Source organism: Dasypus novemcinctus, chromosome 3, assembly GCF_030445035.2.
Source record: "Dasypus novemcinctus isolate mDasNov1 chromosome 3, mDasNov1.1.hap2, whole genome shotgun sequence".
NCBI lineage: Eukaryota > Metazoa > Chordata > Mammalia > Cingulata > Dasypodidae > Dasypus > Dasypus novemcinctus.
This window is the reverse complement of record NC_080675.1, coordinates 38,689,098-38,699,623: the sequence shown is the minus strand read 5'-3', so window position 1 is coordinate 38,699,623 and position 10,526 is coordinate 38,689,098. Positions and strand designations below refer to the sequence as shown.

Below are 10,526 nucleotides of genomic sequence, written 5' to 3'. Positions count from 1 at the left end.
AGGCCCGGGGTTTGAACCGCGGACCTCCCATATGGTAGACAGATGCCCTAACCACTGGGCCAAAGTCCGTTTCCCAGTTTATAGACTTTTATACACTTTCAATGTAAGTTGGCATGTCAATCATTGCATGATCTTGTGGACCACTTCCATTGCCCCCCAGTTGCCCTGCTTCCCATCCATGCTATATCTCTCTCCTGCTCCCCTCAGGGCACACTGTGACCCTCAATCTTCACTACTTGAGGAACCAGATTTACAGGTTCTGCAACAATGCTGAGGGTTTGACACACTAGACTGCCCTAACTAATTGGGAGCCAGCATCCTCTCAAGAGACACATTTCCCTCTCTTTGGAAACATCAGGTCTCCCCAGGATGTGGGTACACCTTCACACTCATTGTATGGGTCTCCACCCAATGATATTACACACTCTGACAAAATGAGCACTCACATACTCTCTTGAAGCTTGCCCCTGTACCAGATGCGCCCCCCCTTAAGCACCTTAAACACGTGATCCTTTCTTATTAAATTTTCTAAAGAGTTCTCAGCAGTATAGTTTCAACCACATACCTGACATTCCTCCATATTCAATGGTTCCCCCGAGCCCTTCCCACAATTCCTTGGGTCATCTGACCCATCCTCCCAACCCTAGCCCCCCCTCAAGCCCACAAAGCCCCACCCAAAGGTATCCCTATGTCCCCATCTTATCCTTTCCCTATACAAATACTTAGGTCCAGCTTATCATAGACTTCACCCATGTAGGCATCGGCTCTCAACCTTCCTTTCCCCCACAAATTCCTTTAAGCCTATCTTCCAGTCTTTAGCTCTCTGAGACAGCTCTGTTTGCTTGTTTCATATCAAAGAGGTCATGTAACTTTTGTCCTTCAATGCCTGGCTTGCTTCATTCAACATAAGGTCCTCAAGATTCATCCATGCTATCACATCCACATGGTTTCTTTGTTCAACCTTTGGGGAAGTGCCATGCTTTCAGACAAGTAGGATTGGGAGGTTGAGGGGCTTGTCTTTCCTCAGTGCATGCCAGGGGGAAATGATTCACATCTTGTTAATTATTGCAAACCTAGTGAGGGGGAACCTCTAACACAGAGAAAACACCATCAAGAGGGGGGCAAGCTAGGCAAAGTGAGGCTAGTCTCACCTGACTGTGGGCAGGGAAGGGGGAAGTTATTATATAACAATGGAGGGGCCATTAGGGGAAGCTTAGTGAGCACCTCAAAGAACTGTACTTTTTCTCCTGTCCCCTGTAGCTTTAGAGTATCAGTCTATAGAGTCCCATAGTAGTCATAGTTGGTCTTTGGAGAGTCAAAGGACTCCCTCAACCAAAAGGAAAGAATGTGAAATTGGAATGATAAATGATTTTACTAACCATCTTGATTTGCTCAAGCTTCCATTTTATCCAGGGAGTTATAAAGAAGTAACTGAGGTTAACAGAAACAAGCTGATATTCTAATAACACTTTGCAGTGGTAATAACTCTCCCCTCTCTCCCTCATCCACCACCTCCCGAGCCTGCAATGAAGAACAGTAATGAAGAGTTCAAGCTGACACCAGCAAGGCCTGCTTATCTTCACCAGATAACCACAACCTTAAATAAACATCTTTTTTTTGGGTCCTCATATACCCCCCACTCCCCTCTCCCCACTCCTCCCCCCATAACAACAATCATGATCATGAGACATTCATTGCATTTGGTACATAAACATCTTGCTTGCTGATAACGAACTGGACCTAAAGGACATCCTGCTCAAACAGCACCATAGCCTTGTAAAGCAGGGAAAATATGTACCAAATGCAATGAATATGCCACAATGGTGAAAGAGGTTGTTGATATGGAGAAATGGGAAGTGGGGGAGTGGGGTATATGGGAACCTCTTATATTTTTTAATGTAACATTTTGTGTGATCTATGTATCTTTTTAAAAAAAAAGAAAACAAAGTGGTGCTGATGAAAAATTTAAAAATTAAAAAAAGGCAAGAGGGATTTTGGGATAAGTCCACAACTGTTAGTGAAATCCTTCCCTTTGTTTGAAAACTGATAGACCCATGAAACCTGGACAGGAAGTCTTGTCCTAAAAGACAGGGATCAGAGTGGGAAGAGAGGAGAAAAGGAATGAGTTCCAGTAAGTCCTCCAAGTACAAATGGGAACAGCTAGAGAAGGGGACAGAGAAAGGACAGTTGGCAATCCCCACTACATTATAAAGCTCCATACTCCGGAAGGCTCTCGGGGCAATAAAGTGGGGCTTAGGACAGACAGAGTAGCCCTGAAGTCAATGAAGATGGAAAGGGGGCTACTGCAAACGGTCACTGGGATGAGTCAGAGGAGTGGCTGAGATGGTAGTAACCACATAGAAGTAAATTTCCCTGGAGCACCCAAATGCTGAGAAAGCAGGGTTGAATGGAGGGAGAGTCTGACTGATTTCTGGTGCAGGAGGATTTTTAAAAATTTCTCTTGGTGATATTTATGGGGACATTCAGTTTTCCAGTGCCAAGGAAATTTGCAGTAATGACAGGCTCCTGCTCTAGGGGCAGGAGGGAGGCAAACCTGAGGGTGATTAAGAGGAGCTGGGTAATGGGCGCCCCTGCTGAGACTAGAGTTGACCTAATTGCAGCCGAGGGACTTTAGCTTTTTTCTCTGTTTTTTCTAACAGAAGAAGTCCTGAAATCAGGCAATGGGTAGAAGGAGGGCTTGAGTATCAAGAGTTTGCCAGTCAGCACCATTGTGCATGACCAGCGTAGAGCTCAGGAAGAAGGCCTTCTAAGAACATGGAGTGATAATTAATGAGAGCTTTCAGATGGCTATGATTGAGTTTCAAGTTTGCATCACAAGCTTCAGTGAATTGCATGTACTATTCATAGACAGATTTCCCATTCTTTTGCTTTATGACGTGGACCTTTGAGAGGTCAACAGGTTGAGGGAAGGCTTTGGGGATGGAGTCTAATAAAATTTTTGTGATACACTGAGCTAAGTCCCAATGCTCCTCAGGGGTCCATTGCTATTTAAGGTAGGATTGAATGTCAGATATGCCTCAATAGTGAACCAATGGAGAACATGTCCTTGGCCTACAGTGAGTTGGGCAAATCCAAAGAGGTCTGGGATGCCTGGCTTATATGTGATACAAAGAACTTTCAGATTGCCGGTGAAAACCAGCTGTGTCTTCACACGGTTTGAGAAGGCTCTTAGAGAAACTGACCAGCTCACTTTGAGTCCATGGAGCATATGTATAATGGGACACTTCTTTAAATTTATTTTCTTCATCCCAAACAGTGTGGGGTTTGATTTTAAAAGAAAATTGAGGAACAGGGTTGGGGCAAGGAGGGTCAACTTTGGGGACTGAAATGGGGGTGGGGGTGGAGGATGATCAAGGTTAGGCAAGGGGAAGGGGTTAAGAGGTTTAGAAGTCTTTGGCATGGAATCCAAGCCACAGATTTTACTCTCAGCCTTTTCACAGAGGTCTCGAGTTTCTGCTTTAAAACTTCTATAATGTCGTGGGTTTCTGTTTTAAAGTCTTATACAAGATCAGGAGTCTCAGTTTTAAGGTCTTTCTTTTTCTCCTTAATAGATTCTAATTTGGCCTTTGAACTCGCATTCTCTGACTTCTAAAAGCCATTTATTAAATGCATCCCATTCAGGGAATTTAGTGGAACCGTTTGATGAGCAGAAATTTTCCCTAAGATTATTCAGTTTGGAACGATCAAACATCCCCACTGAAGCCGGATAAATTTGGGATCATCAGAGCTTAATTTTGTCCTTTTAGTTAGAAAAGAACAAGAACTGGGCCCAAAATTAGAAACCATAAAATGAGCAACCATCCTTTGCAGAGGCCCTTCTGGACAACTGGCTGCCTGACTGTTTCCCATAGCAACAGTTGAGAAACAGTAAAGAAACAGAAACAGAAGAGAATTCTCTTACCCAATAGCTAAAAGCAGAGGGCCCTAGCAGACCTTAGCTCATCAAAAGGATTTTGACCTCACCTGCAACGTGGCAGGAGTTCAAAGATCCAAAAGGGGCTAGCCAAGTGAACCAGGGAACAAATGAAGAGAGGATGGAACTCAAAAGGATTCCTGCAGGTACTGTGCTTATCTCTGAGGCATTGGAGGCATCATTCCAGTGTCCATCTTCAGATCCCACTTCTGTCCATCAAGTACTATTGTCCTGAAAAGAAACAACAGACTTTAAAAAGGGGGTTTAGAAAAGTTTATTGAGGTAAAGTTGCATTAATGCAGGAGCAGCACCAAAAGAGTTTTCTGTTCAAGAGGCTGAGTTGGGGGAGCAGCTTACATGGCTACTTGAGACAAAGGAAAGGTTCTTGGCAGGGATGGGGAGGCATAAGGGGGACATGGTACATGTTTTTTCTGCTTTACAAGGCTATGGGGCTGTTCGAGCACAGAGTCCTTGAGGCCCAGTTCATTAATCAGCAAGCAAGATGTTTATGGAAGGTGTGGCTCTCTGGTGAAGATTAGCAGGCCCTGCTGGTGTCTGCTTGAACTCTTTGTTACTGTTCTTCCTTGCAGGCCAGGGAGGTGTGCTTATCACCATCATGAGAGATTATTGGTATGTCAGCTTGCTTCAGTTAAACTCCTGTAGCTGGATTTTCTCTAGGATCTCGGCTATGTAACAAAAAAGAATTTAAGAACATGCCAGTTGAGTTAGGCCGGTAGTTTATTAAGAAAATGAGAGAAGAGAAAGAAAATAACAGATTAAGGGTCTCAGGCATACTTGCAGGCTGGTCCCGGCAAAGAGAGGAAAAAGGCAAAAAGGGCAAAGAAGGGTCCCTTTAGCTTCCAAGCTTTAATTATTTCATCCCTTTGCTAATATTGGGGAAGGAATCCCAGTTGCATGCTCTTTTGATTTGATTATCCCACCAGTCAATTCCCCTGGGGAAGAAGTTCAATGACAAATTCCCTTGATAATAGCTGGGGCTGTCCTTGGTCCCAGATGATCTTATTCCAGAAGGGGAATTCTCAAGAGGTTCTTCCAGGGAGGGTTCCATGGCCGTGGTTTTTTTGCCAGGTTCAATATTGGTCTCTTTATTCCCGAAACTAGCCTGCCTCACTCCATTTCTTCTTTATAACACTTTGGATGAAATGGAAGCTCAAGCAAATCAAATGGTCAGTAAAATCATTTATCATTCCAACTTCACAATCCAATGGAATAATTCTCAGTAATATGAGCGATTGAATATACAAATGGACAATAACCAGGAAATTCTTAACAAAATTAGCAAGAACCAGACCAGGAAAATCTGGCCTGCTACCTGCAACAACTGGACTAGGAAGTTGTCCATTATGTAAGCACATTTCCCAGAAAGTTAAGCTGCAATTCCTATAGTCAAACTGAAATAGCCATAACTAGATCAATAACTGACAGCTTCCTTATTTTTTTAATCGAAGTTTTAGACTTTTAGAAAACTCATGCAGAAAATATAGAGTTGCCATATATCACCCTGAACAGTTTTCCCTATTACTAACAATTTGAATTAGTGTGGTAATTTTGTTATGATTAATAGAAGAATATTATTATAATTACACTGTTAACTATAGACCATAACTTACATTAATAGCCATTGCTTATACTGTATACACCTATGCATCTTTTTTACTTTATTAAAGTAACAGATTCAACCTACATTTTCTCCTTTTTTTCACCACATTCATATATATAATTCAATGGTACTAAATACACTCATAATTTAGTGCTCCCATCACCACCATCCATAACCAAAATCTTCCATCAGTCTGAACAGTTCTGTACAAATTAAGTGTTAACTCCTTATTTTCTCCTCTCTTCTGCAACCCTGCTTACCCGTATTCTAGTTTCTGACTCTATGAATTTGATTAATATAATTATTTCATATCAGTGAGATGACACATTATTTGTTCTTTTGCATGTGGCTTATTTCACTCAACATGATGCCTTCGAGCTTCATCCATGGTGTTTTTTGTTTGTTTTTCTTTTTTTTAAGATACATAGATCATATAAAATGTTACCTTAAAAAAATATAGGAGATTCCCATTTGCCCCACTCTCCACACCCCCCACTTTTCTCACATCAACTTCTTTCATTAGTGTGGTACATTCATTGCATTTGGTGAATACATTTTGGAGCACTGCTACACATCATGGATTATAGTTACATTGTAGGTTACACTCTTTTCCAGTCCATTCAGTGGGTTTTTTGGAATATATAATGTCCTCTATCTGTCCCTGCAATATCATTCAGGACAATTCCAAGTCCTGAAAATGTCCCCATATTATGCCTCTTTTTCCCTCCCCCTTCCTTCAGCAACTCCAGTGGCCACTGTATCCACATCAATGATATAAATTCTTTCCTTGCTAGAGTCACAATAATTCTATAGTAGCATACCAGTAAATCCACTCTAGTCCATATTTTATTCCCCAATTCTGAACCTCCTAACTGAGAGGGGGCTTTGATTCCACATGGCTGATGGATGGGATTCTCCTGCTTGCAGTTGCAATTCTCTTGTTGCCTTGGCATGGTTGTTGACCACCCTCATCGCCTTGTTAGCTGACCTGGGTAAGTCCAACAAACTGTAGAGTAGGTGTTGCAGCTCTACTGAGGCTCAGGGCCCAACTAGCAAATGGACAGCCCAGAGATTCAAGTCTCCTGGACATATACCAACCCCAGCACCAACCATAAGTAAAATAAAAGGGACAGAAAAGGTGTGTGCAGAGAAGTTACATCTGAGTCCAACCCCATCACACTCAGGAGCACAAATTCCACAGTAGGACTCACTGGCAAGGCACTGAACGCTGGAGCCATGTGCCATGACCATAGGATGTGGGTGTCTCCACAGACCTCAGGAGAACCACTACCTGGGGTAGTATCTACTTTGGTTGTCTCTGAGATCCTGCTGAGACATGCATAAGTGTGACCCCTCTGATGACCTCCCAACTCATTTTGAAGTCTCTTAACCATTTATATTCACTTGTCTACCATTTCCCCCTTTTATTCAAGGTCTTTTTCTAGTTGCATCACCAGCTAGGGCTTGATAGTGATCTTTCAGGGCCAGGGAAGCTCATTCCTGGGAGTCATGTCCCATGCTGGGAGGAAGGTAATGCATTTATATGCTGAGCTTGGCCGGCCACATTTGAGCAACTCGGAGGCTCTCAGGAAATAACTCTTAGGCACCTTGCAACACTAGGCCAAGTTGAAATTTCAAGAGCAAAAGTCTTATAAGCATAGTTGTCAGTATCAAGGGCCCATCATTGCACCATCCTTCTTCACTGGTCATTGCCCCTGCACTAGGGGGATTGTTGCTGTTCCATTGGGGAATGTGGCAGAACTCCCCAATATCAGAGCCCAGCATTCCCTCAGTTGTGTGAATCTCTACCCACTGTGTCAATAACCAACAAACATCCAAACATATCTATATACCCAGTCACAATCCCTCCCCTATATCCTCCATCAATGACATCCCACACCACTATATTCTCTAAGTGATTTTACTGTGACCTAAAACTTCTTTGAAGACATAATGAAAAAAAAAAAAAAAGATAAGACACTGAGGAAGAAAAGGAAGAAATTGCCACGGTACATACAGGACAACACCTATTATAGTGATGAAAAGGAAAACATCAAAACTTTTTAAAAAATATTTTTCATTTTTTTAAAACCCCAATTTTTTAAACTTTATTTTAGTTTTTCTAAATTATTATGTATTTTATTTCTTATGTTTAAACCTATCATTAGTATCTCATTTCCCTATTAGTTGAATTTGGCAAAATTATAAGCTTCATTGTTGAAGAAGTTTTGGATCCCAGAGAGGCTTAGCTATGTATGGCAGGGGAGGACAATGTTGTTGAATGTATCAAATTCCAGGCAGCCACCTGTGGAGTAGCTTGCAGGGCATGGGGCCCTGCTGCAGAGCTGAGGCCACTGTGAGGCTCCACCCTGGGACTCTTGAGGGAAGCGCAACACCGAGGAATCCGACAACCAGAGGAGCCTGGGAACAGCAGCCGCAGCTCTCCTTCCCCCAGCCCAGCTGAGCCTGCCTTGAGGTTGTAGATGCCACTGAATGGGCTGAAGGAGAAGAGCAAAGAGCCACCATTGAGCACTTCCTCAAGGCTGGCAGTAATGGTGAAAGCAAAGCCTCTTCTCCCAGAGGCTCTTCATGAATCTTTGGCTCAAAGGAGTTGCATTTAGTGTCACAAGTGTAGACCTGAAAAGGAAGTTTGCAGACCTGCAGAACTTGTCTCCCAGGACCCACCCACCATTTATTACTTTCAACAATGAAATCAAAACGATGTAAATAAGATTGAAGAATTTCTTAAGGAAGTCTTATGCCCTCTCAAGTACCTAAAGCTTTCACCAAAACACCCGGAATCAAATACTGCTGGAATGGACATCTTTGCCAAATTCTCTGCATACGTAAAGAATTCAAGGTCAGAGGCTAACAAAGCACTGGATAAGGGTCTCTTCATACTTCAGAAACTGGACGAATATCTGAATTCTCCCCTCCCTGATGAAATTGATGAGAACAGTATGGAGGACATTAAATTTTCTACATGTACATTTCTGGATAGCCATGAAATGACATTAGGTATTGCAACCATCTGCCCAAACTGCACTCTGTCAAGGTGGTGGCCAAAAAGTATTACAACTTTGATATTCTAAAAGAAATGACTGGCATCTGGAGATACTTAACTAATGCTTATAACAGGATTGAGTTCACCAATACCTGTCCCAGTGATAAGGAGGGTTGAAGGAGCATATAGTGATTAGCCAAAACACCAAATAAAATGGCATTTATGAGAGAAATGTCTTCATATCTTCCCCTAACAGAATATGCTTTTCCTAACAGACTGCTCTTCTTCCTATAAAGTAGAAATTTTATTTTGCACGAACATGAAGTTATTCAAGATTAGGATAAAGAATAGAAAAGATATAGTATCTATCTTAAAATATACACCCCCAAGCACTATTATTTTTAAATTCTTTTAACCTGCCTACCTCCCCTAGCCATGTCCCCCTCTCTAATTTGGAGCCATTCTATCACAAACTTCTCAGGTTAGTGGTAGCATGCCATCTCTCTGGAACCCTCACCATTCACTGTGTGTAGATGGCAGAACTTTTATGGTGCAATGTTTAACTGTTAAAATGGTAGCCATGACTTCATCAATCTGCCCCAAACTGGTGCATAATGCATGGTCTAAAGGACATTACCACTGGAAAAGAGAGCCATTTATGAAAAGTCATTACAGATTTTACTCTTATGCTTTGTAGATGGATTTTTTTTTTGTCTAAAAGAATTTATGTTTTATACTATTATAACATCTGATACTATATAGAAACTGAAAATTTAGATGGAGGGGATGATATTCTCAAGATCTTCCTCAAGCATTTTATCTTGATGAGAGAAACCAATGGATACCTGATAATCTATCTAAAACAGTTACTATATGTAACTTGCCTAGTGCCATTTATTTGGAACATTATTGCTTTCTTCCATTTTGATTTATTTTAAAATGCTCCTTTTTTGGGTAAACATAGACCTTTGTTGTTTGTAGATCTTTTGAACAACCCTATGTAAATTAATATTCAGTTAATTTAGCGGTAGTAGCACAATAATTAGTAATGTCAAAATCAAAACTTGCAGAAATTAGCTTAAGGAATGTGGGGGTGGATTTGTCAAAATATTAAGTAAAGTTTTGTTTCTAAAGCACATTTAATGTAGATAATTTTTGTAAAGAATGCATTATCCTTCCTATATTAAAAGAAAGATAAAACACACAGATCACCAACTTTCCCATTCCATTCCATTTAATGGTAGACTTTGGGTAGAGGCCTGTTCACTCCTTTTCGACTAATTTATCATTTTAGTGAGTGTGTATTTACTTCAAAAAAAACCTTTATTCCTTTTTGCAGCTGATTAATATTCTATTGTCTGTATATACCACATTTTGTTTATATATCAGTTGATAGATATTTGGGTTGCTTCCATCTTTTGGCAATATGGATAATACCACTATGAACAGTGATGTGCATATATCTGTTCGATTCCCTGCTTTCCTTCCTTTTGGGTAAATACCTAGAAGTGGGATTCCTAGGTCATTAGGTAATTAAGTACCTCATTTTCTGAATAACTGTCAAACTGTCTTCCACCATGGTTGCACTTTACCACCAAATGACCAAGTGTTCCTATTTCTCCACATTTTCTACAACAGTTGTAATTTGCCATTTTTGAAGCAGACATCTTAGTGGTTATGAAATGGTATCTCATTGTGGTTTTGACTTGCATTTCCCTAATAACTAGTAATATTAAGCATGTTTTCATGTGCATTTTCCCATCCAATGTAGTCTAATTTGTTGGCAAACAGTTGTTCATAGTATCCTCTAATGATATTTTTCATTTCAGTGGCAACAGTGGAAATTTCCCACTCATTTCTGGTTATGTTTGTTTGCATTTTCTCTCTTTTTTTCTTTCTTAGTCTAGCTAAGTATTTGTCAATTTTATTGCTCTTCTCAAAGAACCAGCTTTTGGTTTTGTAAATCA

At 40.9% G+C, this 10,526-nt stretch overlaps 1 pseudogene; it reads left to right on the top strand.

The window, feature by feature from the left end:
• The first annotated feature begins 8,032 nt into the window (after positions 1-8,032).
• LOC101425379 (chloride intracellular channel protein 4 pseudogene) lies at positions 8,033-8,755 on the top strand (annotated as a pseudogene).
• Positions 8,756-10,526: the final 1,771 nt, after the last annotated feature.